Below are 10,514 nucleotides of genomic sequence, written 5' to 3'. Positions count from 1 at the left end.
GGAGGAGCAGTATGAAGAAAATGAGGACCCTGCTCTTGAATGTTGAACACATAAAAGGGGCAAAAGAGTTAATTGTGGCCTGATGTCACTTTGAGGGATCTTTACGTCTGCCAATGATAAGTAAGCTAAAAGGGCTATTTGTGGATGTCTCTTGTCCAGTCATCATATAGGGTATCACAGTCCATATAATTTCATGCAATAAAGCCTATACAATTAGAGACCCCCCCTTTATAAAAAATACAATTAAGTGTGCAAATTCATAAATAATTTATTGCTTACAAACAAGTTTTATGCTTTTGTTATGGTAAGGCTTACATCTACTTTTATGACATGTGTGGGTGATCACCACAGTAAAGCTGAGTTCAGTGTAATGCAACAAAAAATCAGGTGAAACACTTATTGAGTAAGTAGTTTGAATGAATTTCTCCCAGTGTTCATGACTTTTTTAATACTTTAAAATCAGGCTAGTTTTGAAATTCATCTCCAGATACTGTGAGAAAATTGCAGATTTTGGGACCAGAGCGTGTGAACAGCTGTAAAAGATTACAACAGAATCGTTTAAAAAAAATGGATAAAGTTATGCAAGTTAAAAAACCCAAACCAACAACACCAAAACCACCACACATTTGACATGTCGAATAGAAACAGTTTGCAACCTGAATGTTAAAAGACTGGTGTGTGCACGTAAAATGTGATTTGTTTTTCAAATGCACTGTTCAGTACATCTTAGGGATTCTTGCAATTTCAAATGACATTTCTCGTTGAGCATATTTTAACCTGCGCTTTATCTAAGGAAATGCTTGAAGTAGCAATAACTGGAAAAGACCACAGAGGCCAAAAGTTTTCTGCTTTTTTCTTGTTTAGTTTCTCTGTCTGACAACACAATTTGTGATCTGTCAGTTTAGTGTGTGCAGAAGATCTGTGCATAGCAGACAAGTGAAGTGTTGTGGTCCTGCAACCCCAAGACTTTCCAGACAGGCTGAGATACAGGTACAGCATTTGACGCCATCGCGTAATGTGTGGCTTCACTGTTTATAAAAGAGATCTTGTATTCTTCGTTATATATCCTTTGTATATGCAACCATTTGAAGGCAATGAAATATTATTGCTTGTTATCTTAGATTCTTTTTTCTTGGAGCACGAAAATTTTGCATGTTTTGGGGAAGACAAAGGTAGTAATAAGGGTCCAAGGCTATTTACAAGCAAGCATCTGAGTTAGGAGAACATGCTTTCCTGCTTCTCTTTAGCCAGGTAAACATAAGTACTTGCGTGAAACTGTTCATTTACTTCTGTGTTCGTCTCTCTCATTCTTTTCATTTCAAGAAAGACTACAGAAAACATTTCTAACAGCAGTCTTAAACATCTATTCAGTTATTTGGTTTTATCTCAAAGACTGTGATGGAATCATGTCCTCCTTGATGTTCAGTGGATGGAGAATTTAATTCAAGGTATTAATTTGAGATGACTGCTTTAATGGGAAGCATCTGCTTAATTCGGGTCAGAAGCAGAGGGCTTGTGTCTTTCCTCTGTCTTAATGTTTGATTTCTCTATCCCCTCCTTATTATTTCTCTCCCATTCCCTTTATCTCTCCAGAGTCTTTCCTCTGCCCTCTCTCCCTGATACAGAAAGTACTTAGTATACATTTTTAGCTTTTCTGTGCAATTTTTAGTTCTTAGACATAAAAAATACTGTACAGTAAATTACTGACTTTAACTAGACTCCTCTTGTTACAATTTCTCTGTCAGTATTCAGAACTTCACCAAATTCTGGAATAGTTGTCTTTTCCGTTTTTAAAGGCTCTTGAACACAATGAAAATGATGCAGACATGAGAGTGTATTTGAGAATATCATGGTTAAAAATTTGTAGTTTACATTACTGAAAACCCAAGTATCTATAGCGAGAGATCAGAATCCATCTCAGGCTAAGCTTGACTCTCTGAGTATTTAGCCATATGTAAAGAGAGATGGCTTTGGCTGTCACAAACTTTATGGTTGGAAATTTGTTAAATAAAGCAAGCTGCGTAGAGGAACTGAGGAGTACTGGCTGCAAAGACAGCCCGAGAAAGCAAATTGTGAGCTGCGAGCTTAGAAATCTGCTACTTAAGTTGCAGATTGGGACTATTTCTGAAACTGTGAAAGCCAAATTAGAGGTACAGCAAGCAAATAATAGATCCAGTACTGCTCATGGAAATAATATACTGCTGAAATAGAGACTTCCGTATCCATACAGAAGAGAATGAAAAGTGAGGAAAACACACAATGATAGCAAACCTCTTAATTCAGTTTAAAGGAAATTGTGTAAGAAACCTAGTCATCCCTGTTAAAAAGAAGGGAAAAAAGCTCCAGGAATTCTATGTGATTATTAAGAAAGAGAAAGCAAGCTGAAAAGAAAGCGCTTTTCTGTGTATTATTTTTCAATTCTTTATGTATGAGGGGGTTTTTGGTTTTCCATATTTTTCATACTGCCTCTGTCTTAGATTCAATTATGTTCTGACTTCCTTACAGTTGGTTTGGCCTTGCTGGAAAGAGGTTAAATAGCATGATCAACTCACACATCTATTATGGAGATTCAGTTAGACTGGAGTAGAGACAGATAGCAAAATTTTCCTGACTAAACCTTTTTTAGGATGTATCATAATAGACTCTGAAATAAAAGGTAGAGCTACCTGAAAAACAGCATTTCTTCTGAGAACACTGGTGGGGGAGAAAACTTACAAAGTATAATGACAGAAGAAAAATGTAGCAGCTTTGTCTGTGGCAGGGAAAATGGAGAAAAGACCTGATAGAAACAAATTGCTGGATGAAATTAAAAAAAAAAAAAAAGATGATTTGGCAAAGCAGCAGAGGAACACAGATTCTGAAAGAACCCTCAAGCAGCTTACTATCCTTAGAGGCCAATTAAACCTGAATCAGTCAGGAAAGACAGAAAGAGCCCTCCTCAGGCTTAATGAAAATTTATATCAAGCAAAATAAAGCCCTGAGATTATTGGCATATAAGGCGTAGAATGTGAAGAGAAACAAGCTAGCTTGGCTATTAATGATACCAGGGTCATATTTACATTTTAAACAAAATATATTTGTAAAGTCTTTGAAGGTTTTCTGTGTCCATCTGTATATTAACAAAAAATCGGCTCCAGCTGACAAAATAATGTATGTAATGAAGCAAATATGCCCCCAGGTTCCAGCTGCCCAAATCACCATTTGAAGCCATCTGAGTAAGAAAAATATTAGAAAATATCTTCAGAAAATGTCAGCTAGCCCAGAGAGCAGGACTTTTAAATGCTTTTAAACATCTTACTTGTCAACTTGTAATAGCAATTTGTGCCCTTACATACTGGTCAGTTTCTGCTTTTAGAAGCTGATACATTGCTTTGCAAGAGCTTGCTAAAGCATCTCTGTTAAACTTCATTGTTGTACGGTATATTAGAAGGATGTAATCATCACTATATATCAACCTTGCTTATAGTAAGGGCACCATTTACTAAAAATGGTGAAGAAAACAGGCGAAGTTAGGCCTCTTGCCCTGTGTCCCCATACCTTGGTCTTCCTGCAGTCATTTTAAGAGCGTGGCAATTGAAGGCTATTTTGCTAAGATACCAATTTCCATTAAAAAAAGTTTCAGTAAAAAATTCATGTTTTCAGTTTCCCTATAAATCTTCCTAAAGAGTCAAATAGAAAAATAAATCAGAGAAATGGGTAACTCTGGGTTAAAATCAGTACTTCTCCTCAAATTCCCACTTTTTAGACATAAGGTTTTAGCATCTTCAAACGAAGCACGTACCAAAACCCATGTGACTGCTATTTTAACTGTCTTGAAAGTCAGTTTTTGTTTAGGTTGATAGACACTACTGTCATCCTTCTTTCAAAAGATACTCATAGTGAAAACTTTCAAATGGACTCTTGAGTTTTGAGAGCTTAAGAAGCAGGACCTAAAGCTCCCAAATGACAAAAAGTGAAAGGAACCAAGGAATAATTTATATTTAATCAGGAAATAAATATCCAAAATAGATTCCATATCTCACTGATTGTCTTCCTTAGGGGCAGGGAAAAGCCTCTGGATATGAGCTCTGCAGAGAAGATGAGTCCTCATCCACAGAATTGTTTATGTGGTTTGCATAGGATTTCCCATATTTGCTCATTGTTTCTTTCAGAATTCAATTGCAAAATTTTGAGACATCTCTGAAACAATTCCTGCATGCTTTATGGTAATGTTTATGTGGTTTGCATAGGATTTCCCATATTTGCTCATTGTTTCTTTCAGAATTCAATTGCAAAATTTTGAGACATCTCTGAAACAATTCCTGCATGCTTTATGGTAATCCATTTTATCCCTGTTTTTCTATATCTGTTAAAGTACTTCCTATGGATATTCAATGCTCTAATTACTTTCCATGCTGTACAGTTCCTGATGCCTTTAGAAGTAATATATAATTTTAAAAGTATTTTTAAAGATTGAGGATGTGCAAGTCAATGTTACCAGTCGTGGATATTTTATTTACAGCCCTAAGTGCTTCCGTTTGTAGGAATTTGACAGAATACAATAGTTCTGCAATAAGGTATATCAGCTAATGACTTTGTAATATGAACTGTGTATGTCCTGCCACAGAACAGGCAGAACATAAATTAATTCTTCGTATGTGAACAGCTGGAATGTGAGAGGGTATATTTATACATATAAATGTATGTTACCATGTTATCTTGGTCTCTGTGCACTACCTCTTATTCCTGAGAGGCTTCTTTCAGAAGTGTATGTATTCTCTCCCCACCATCTCCCAGATTCACATTTTAGAACCCCAGTTATTTTCCTGTGTTTGACTTATTGACAGATTCTTCATGTTCCTTTCAACTGAAACAGTTATGATGGCTGGCCACACACAGTGCCTGAAGATGTGAAAATGTATTTTGAAAAGCAGCAAAGTAAGGCAATCTTCTTGAAGAATTAATGGCACCAAGGACTTACGTACCCTTCCCCTAGTAGGTGGGAACCACAGATGGAGCTGAAGAATAACTACTCATTCTGTGTGCTGTATCTGATTATCAGTATAAACCATAGTGTTTGGGAACAGAAGTGGATGACAAGAAGACACATACAAAATTCTTGTCATACTTTTTTGGTTAGTTTAGTGAAAGCAAAATAAGACTTTTTTTTCTAATTTTTTTATTTTCATAAAGAAACTGTAGGGTTTTTTTCTTTGACTTTTTTTGTCATGATGTCCAGTAACACACGGCAACAGCGCTAAGGCTATATCTGCTTTAATATCATATTATAAATATACCAAAGCAGCAATTTTCCTATAGAACTAGAACAAGGAAGTATATATTCATAAATATATGAAAAGTATATATAGAGTATATATATAAGCTTGGGTGTCAAGGACTAATTTTATTTCCCAAAATATTAATTTGAAAGGGCAGTGCTAAAGACCTGTTTATAATTTATTTTTATGTTCCCATTAGAATACCAAATTGTTGCAAAATATTCAGATTCAGAACAGGGCTAGGTTTTTTTTTTGTCTTATTCACCCCTACAGAATTGCTTGAATTCAAAGCAAGAAGTTCCCAATTTGGGTCTCATTTGCTTGTTTGTTTTACTTTGTAATATAAATGGCTCCCCTTTTTCTTAGGCCTCATCACAGAGTTGAATAAAGAGCGAGACTTGAAGTTGCTTAGGAAAAGGGAAGATGCAAAAGAAGACAGTAAATACTTAGTAAGAGGAGGCAAGGGTTAAGGCCTGGGACCACAGAACAGCTGGAATATGTTAGTTTTACAGGAAGGCAGCCCAGAGAGACAGTGTGAATTGCCAGCAGGTGGCTGGGAATCGCTGGATAACTTGGGACTGGAAGTGGTGGGACTCTGCTTCTTACTGTGATGACTCGACTAATTTCACCCAAAGCCTGTTTTTCTATATAACAGCAGACCTTTGTCAAAGCCCATTGAAGTAAATTTAGCATTTTCTTTAAACATAATAGGTTCTGGATCTGGCCCCTGATTGTTTTGACACTTTTTGTTTGCTGTATCCTTTAAAGATTTACGTTATTCCTTCTCTGAAGAGGGAAAAAGGACTGGTTGACTGCAAGACAGGCTTCAAAGTGTGAGACACTGATGTGTCCCTTGGAGAAACTGCCTCAGAGTCAAGCAGACACTGTTTTGTTAAGAGAAGATGCAAGCAGACAAGTGTGGGAAGAAAGGTCTGCTGGGGTTTCTCTCCCTTCTGCGGTAAGGAAAGCTATGTTGACAGAGACAGCTGCTCTCACCACAGTGACACTTTGCTGTAATTTGCAATACTGGTCTGTGTTCTGCAGAATTCTTAATCATAAAGTGGGCTTTGCTCTGGGTGGCACTATACAAACACAAGAGGCTGTCCCTGGCCCAAAGACCTTGCAGTGTAGGTGTAAAATGAGATGACAGCAAGTGGACACGGAGACAGGCAAACAGAAGGACCCAATGACAGTGCAATTCTGGTAGCATAGCATGGCAGTTTTCTCAACATTTATTTAATTGACACTGTGCTAAAAGAGAGTTTGAAGAAAATGATTTGAAGATAGAATCCTGCACACGTATTTCTGGAAAGCTCCTCCCAGGTGTAGGATAAAGTGCATGTGTTCTCATTTGACAATCTAAAAAGGTGGCATTTGGCAGGATTGGAAGAAACAATACTGGACTAGCCAAGATGGGAGATGATGGGAACTTTGAGAAGACTTTTATCTATATGGACAAGTGGGAAAAATATCTCAAGCACTAACCAGCAAGGCTGTATAGACCTATAGAGAAGTCTAAATTGAAGATGATGTCTGGATTATGTGTTTGAGCAATGGGCAGGATGGAAGTATTACTGTGGCTATGACAGAAGATGTGCAAGGTTAACTCGGAGAGAGAAGGATGGGGAGAGTGACAGCTCTATGTCAGCCACAGTGATCATCCGCTAGTAATTCAGAGGGAGTTTTCAGAGAGTAGATGAAAACGTATTTTCAGAAAGATGCAGGTGCTGGGAAACTGAGGTAATTTGTGTCGTGAGTGTCCACTAGAGGAGTTTCTATTTGAAGTCAAAGGAGGTAATGTTTGGAGTTTTCAGGGGGAATACTAACCAAGGACGGAGGCCCAAAGAAGCTGCACCATAGGTGTAAGGTTAGAGATTTCGAGCATGAATGGGGGAGTACAAAGAAACAAAATGCCTGATAGAGGGCTGGCAAGACGGAGGGCAGTCACAGGGATTTCTCCATACAGACCCTACAAAAGCAAACAGATATTAGAAGTAAAAGAAAATGTTAAACCTCAAGTCAAGAAAGAATAGGGCATCAAAAAAAGTCTTGCTGACAGTTGAGGCCAACTGAGTCAGGGGCTGCTGTACCTCAGAAAAATTTCAGGCAGAAGAAATGAAAACAACTTTAGAGAGTACATGGCATCATCATATGAAGGTGAACATACTGAGGGTTGCTGGTGATTAGGAAATGTTCAACAGAGATTATAGGAGTTTTTTTTTAAAGACGGGAGGAATTCAAAGGAACAAGCTGCAGCCAGAAATCCAATTCCCTCATAACTGGACACTGGTCACTAATGTAGTCCTCTGTATTTCTTTACATGGCTATATCTTGTAGTTATATTTTGCTATGTCTTTGCAGATTTTCCAGAGTAGTATGTAAAATGTTCAGATTTGTGCTGAGACTCAGCATTTATGAATCTTCCTGTTTTGCTAATAATAAACCTGTTTTTTTTCCAGCTTTATATTCTTCTAAGTGAACAAAACGCATGACATCTAAGAATTGATTAAAGAATTTAATGGAAAATATGGTTAAGATTTGATACTTATTTTCATTACAGCTAGCCAAAATTTTTGTCCCAAGATACATTCCATTGAAACTATGGCACTGTACTCCAATGAAACTATAGTAATCTAGTAGATGCATTGGCTATCTGATGTTTTAAGAAAAGATTCAGTATAGGCTGCTTTCTAAGAAAAAAGAAACAGTGGCCTATTACAAAATAATTTTGGCAAATGCAAAACGAGAACTTGCTTGGCATTTCTGATCAGGCAAAATACTGCTTTAAACTCATGTATAGATAATGCACTGGCAGTCTGTAGAGAAGCTTTCATGACAGTAAGATAATAAACACTGACATGGATAAATTGTCATGAGTTGAACAAAAAAAACCCTGTCAAATTATCATTTTGATGAGGATGGTACATTTGGTAATAATGAAAACAAATGTGCTGGTGGCTCCTTGCAGCGGTAATTTTGTTGTCCAAGATGACAGAGTTAGTTCTGAGAAACTTTTTAATTGTTTTATCCACATAATGGCATACTGATCACTTTTATGTCACTGGGCAAGGAAATAATCTTAACAACAAAAGCTAGATTTCGTACCAGAGGTACCACTTTTATCTTTACTTCTTTATTTGTGGCAGCACAAATGAAAATAATTGTATAGCATGATGGCTGTCACAGTGGGTTCCATATTGCCCATGTGTTTGAGCTGGATAGGAGCCAATACAAAAAGTATGTACACATACATGACTTGGGTTTAATATAAAAATGTTTGCAGGAGACCTGATAATGTGATTATCTAAATTATTTCCTGAATGGTTCAGAGAGTCTGTAAAAGAAAACTGATTTCACTGTAGTTCGCCAGGATTCCCCCAATGTCTGAGCAGATGCTTCTTGCATTATTAGCTGCCACCTATCTCCCTGAGCACTATGGGTGGAGTTGTAGGAGTCAAGAGTTTCACTCCCAAGTTTATTCATCTCCCAGAGTCACTCAGGTGGGAGTCAAATTGACTGGATTATAGAGCCACATCAACAGTTTTTTGGTTGTTGGCAACAGAAACGGGTCTGCTTGAATCATTGTTTAATACCTTGATTAGATCTGGTTAAATCTTTAGGGTTTCACTGGGTATCTATAAACTCAGTGCACGAAACATGAAAACAGACAGTATCTGCTCGTTTATCTCGATTTTGGTGAGCAGCACTACATCAGATAAACAGCAGTGGTCTGAAGTGAATAGCCTGCTGATCGCACACCTGAACTGTATCTGTCTCGTTCTTATCATAGTTAAAAAGTTTTAAGTTACAGATGGTCATACAGATCATGAAAATAGTAATCAGATTGCCCTAATTTCAAATTTATCTTTAAAATCAAGGAAGCTAAGAGGCGAAGTTTTCTTGATACAGTGTATAGTCATTTAGAAAACACAAGAAAATATTTTCTGTTATATATGAACTATATATTATACAAAACATATACATTTTGAAACCTTGGTTTGAGAAATATTTCACATCTTTTTCTCAAAACCACAGGTGATTATATTTATTTGGTTTAATCTAGAAAAACATGTTTCGTTTATGCCATACCTTTCTTTGTTTTTAGTAATATCAGAAGCCAAAGAGACCGACCAATTTCTTTGTCCTTTAAAATGTTACACTGCTACTGAAACTTTCCAAACGCTGAACATTTCACATCCTTTTCTCCGCCATCTGTCTGACTTGGCCTCTTTCCAAATAATACTGCTTTCCCAATGGATATGGTTGCCCTGAGTTTTCAGTCAGGGTAAGGAAAACTGACATTATGATCAGTTACTTCTTTGAGAGTGCATCCATATATTGAATGGCCATGTACACTTACAGTTTGTAGATTCCAGAATGCACACCAAAAAACCTCTGTTTGTCAGAAACTGTGATTTGTGCTCCGCTTTGTTTAGAACCTGGTGTTCACAGTTGAAAATATTTGTGTTTTCTGTCATTATGTTCTGTGTTAGTTTGTTTATTTTGACAATTACGTTGTTACAGTATCTGTATAATCTCCAAGAAGGGATGCTTTGAAATCTGGTTGGCTGGTTAAAAAAAAAAAAAGTAAAGTTCCAGATTCTACACAGCATTGCAGAAATATTAATTCAGCCTTTTGGAAAGTTGTCTGATCTTAGAAGTTCAACATGAAATATCTTGGGAAAGATGGCTTATTTTAGAAGCTGAGCACTTAGTAGTGTGCCATTTAATGGACTGTCAAGTGGGGTGCAAAATCACTAATCTCTTCTTGACCAATATCTTAAGAATTTTAGATTTATTTAAATTATCCATTGTAATCATATATTGCTTGGTATTGCATCATATCTAAAGACATCAACAGAGAAATTACATTCCATAGATGTAAAAAAGTGCAATGCATCATTAAAAATAAGTATGAAAAAGCATTGTATTTTTATGTGCACAAGTGCATTAACTGTTGAAAAGGTGTAGAGGTCTCATTTCCCCTTCTTCCTTTATGCTAGAATCACTTTCATGCTAGTAATTAAATAGTGCGTTTTATAGTGAGCAATTGTAATAAAAACCCATCAGACACTGACAACTTTCTTTAAGAGGAGCATATTACATTATACTCTGAACTATGTAGATCATCTCTGAACACTGATAGAATTTCTTGTCGAGCAATTAACTCTGTGTATTCCAGAATCTCTCACATGCAAACTTTCTCCCCACCCCCCTCTTTTTTTTTTTTTGCTATCGTATGCACCGTCACATTTA

General features: G+C 36.7%; 1 long non-coding RNA gene across 1 annotated transcript; it reads left to right on the top strand.

The window, feature by feature from the left end:
• The first annotated feature begins 361 nt into the window (after window positions 1–361).
• Window positions 362–6,490, top strand: LOC133266195 (uncharacterized). The gene is made up of 3 exons (XR_009742289.1): window positions 362–1,251; window positions 4,827–4,917; window positions 5,625–6,490. It is a non-coding gene; the product is annotated as an uncharacterized LOC133266195 (long non-coding RNA).
• Window positions 6,491–10,514: the final 4,024 nt, after the last annotated feature.

This window comes from Pezoporus flaviventris, unplaced genomic scaffold, assembly GCF_033815535.1.
Source record: "Pezoporus flaviventris isolate CSIRO_AGI_PZ_B2104156 unplaced genomic scaffold, CSIRO_AGI_Pfla_v1 ptg000001l, whole genome shotgun sequence".
Taxonomy (NCBI): Eukaryota; Metazoa; Chordata; class Aves; order Psittaciformes; family Psittacidae; genus Pezoporus; species Pezoporus flaviventris.
The sequence above is the reverse complement of the archived record's forward strand: the minus strand, read 5'-3'. Positions and strand labels throughout refer to the sequence as shown.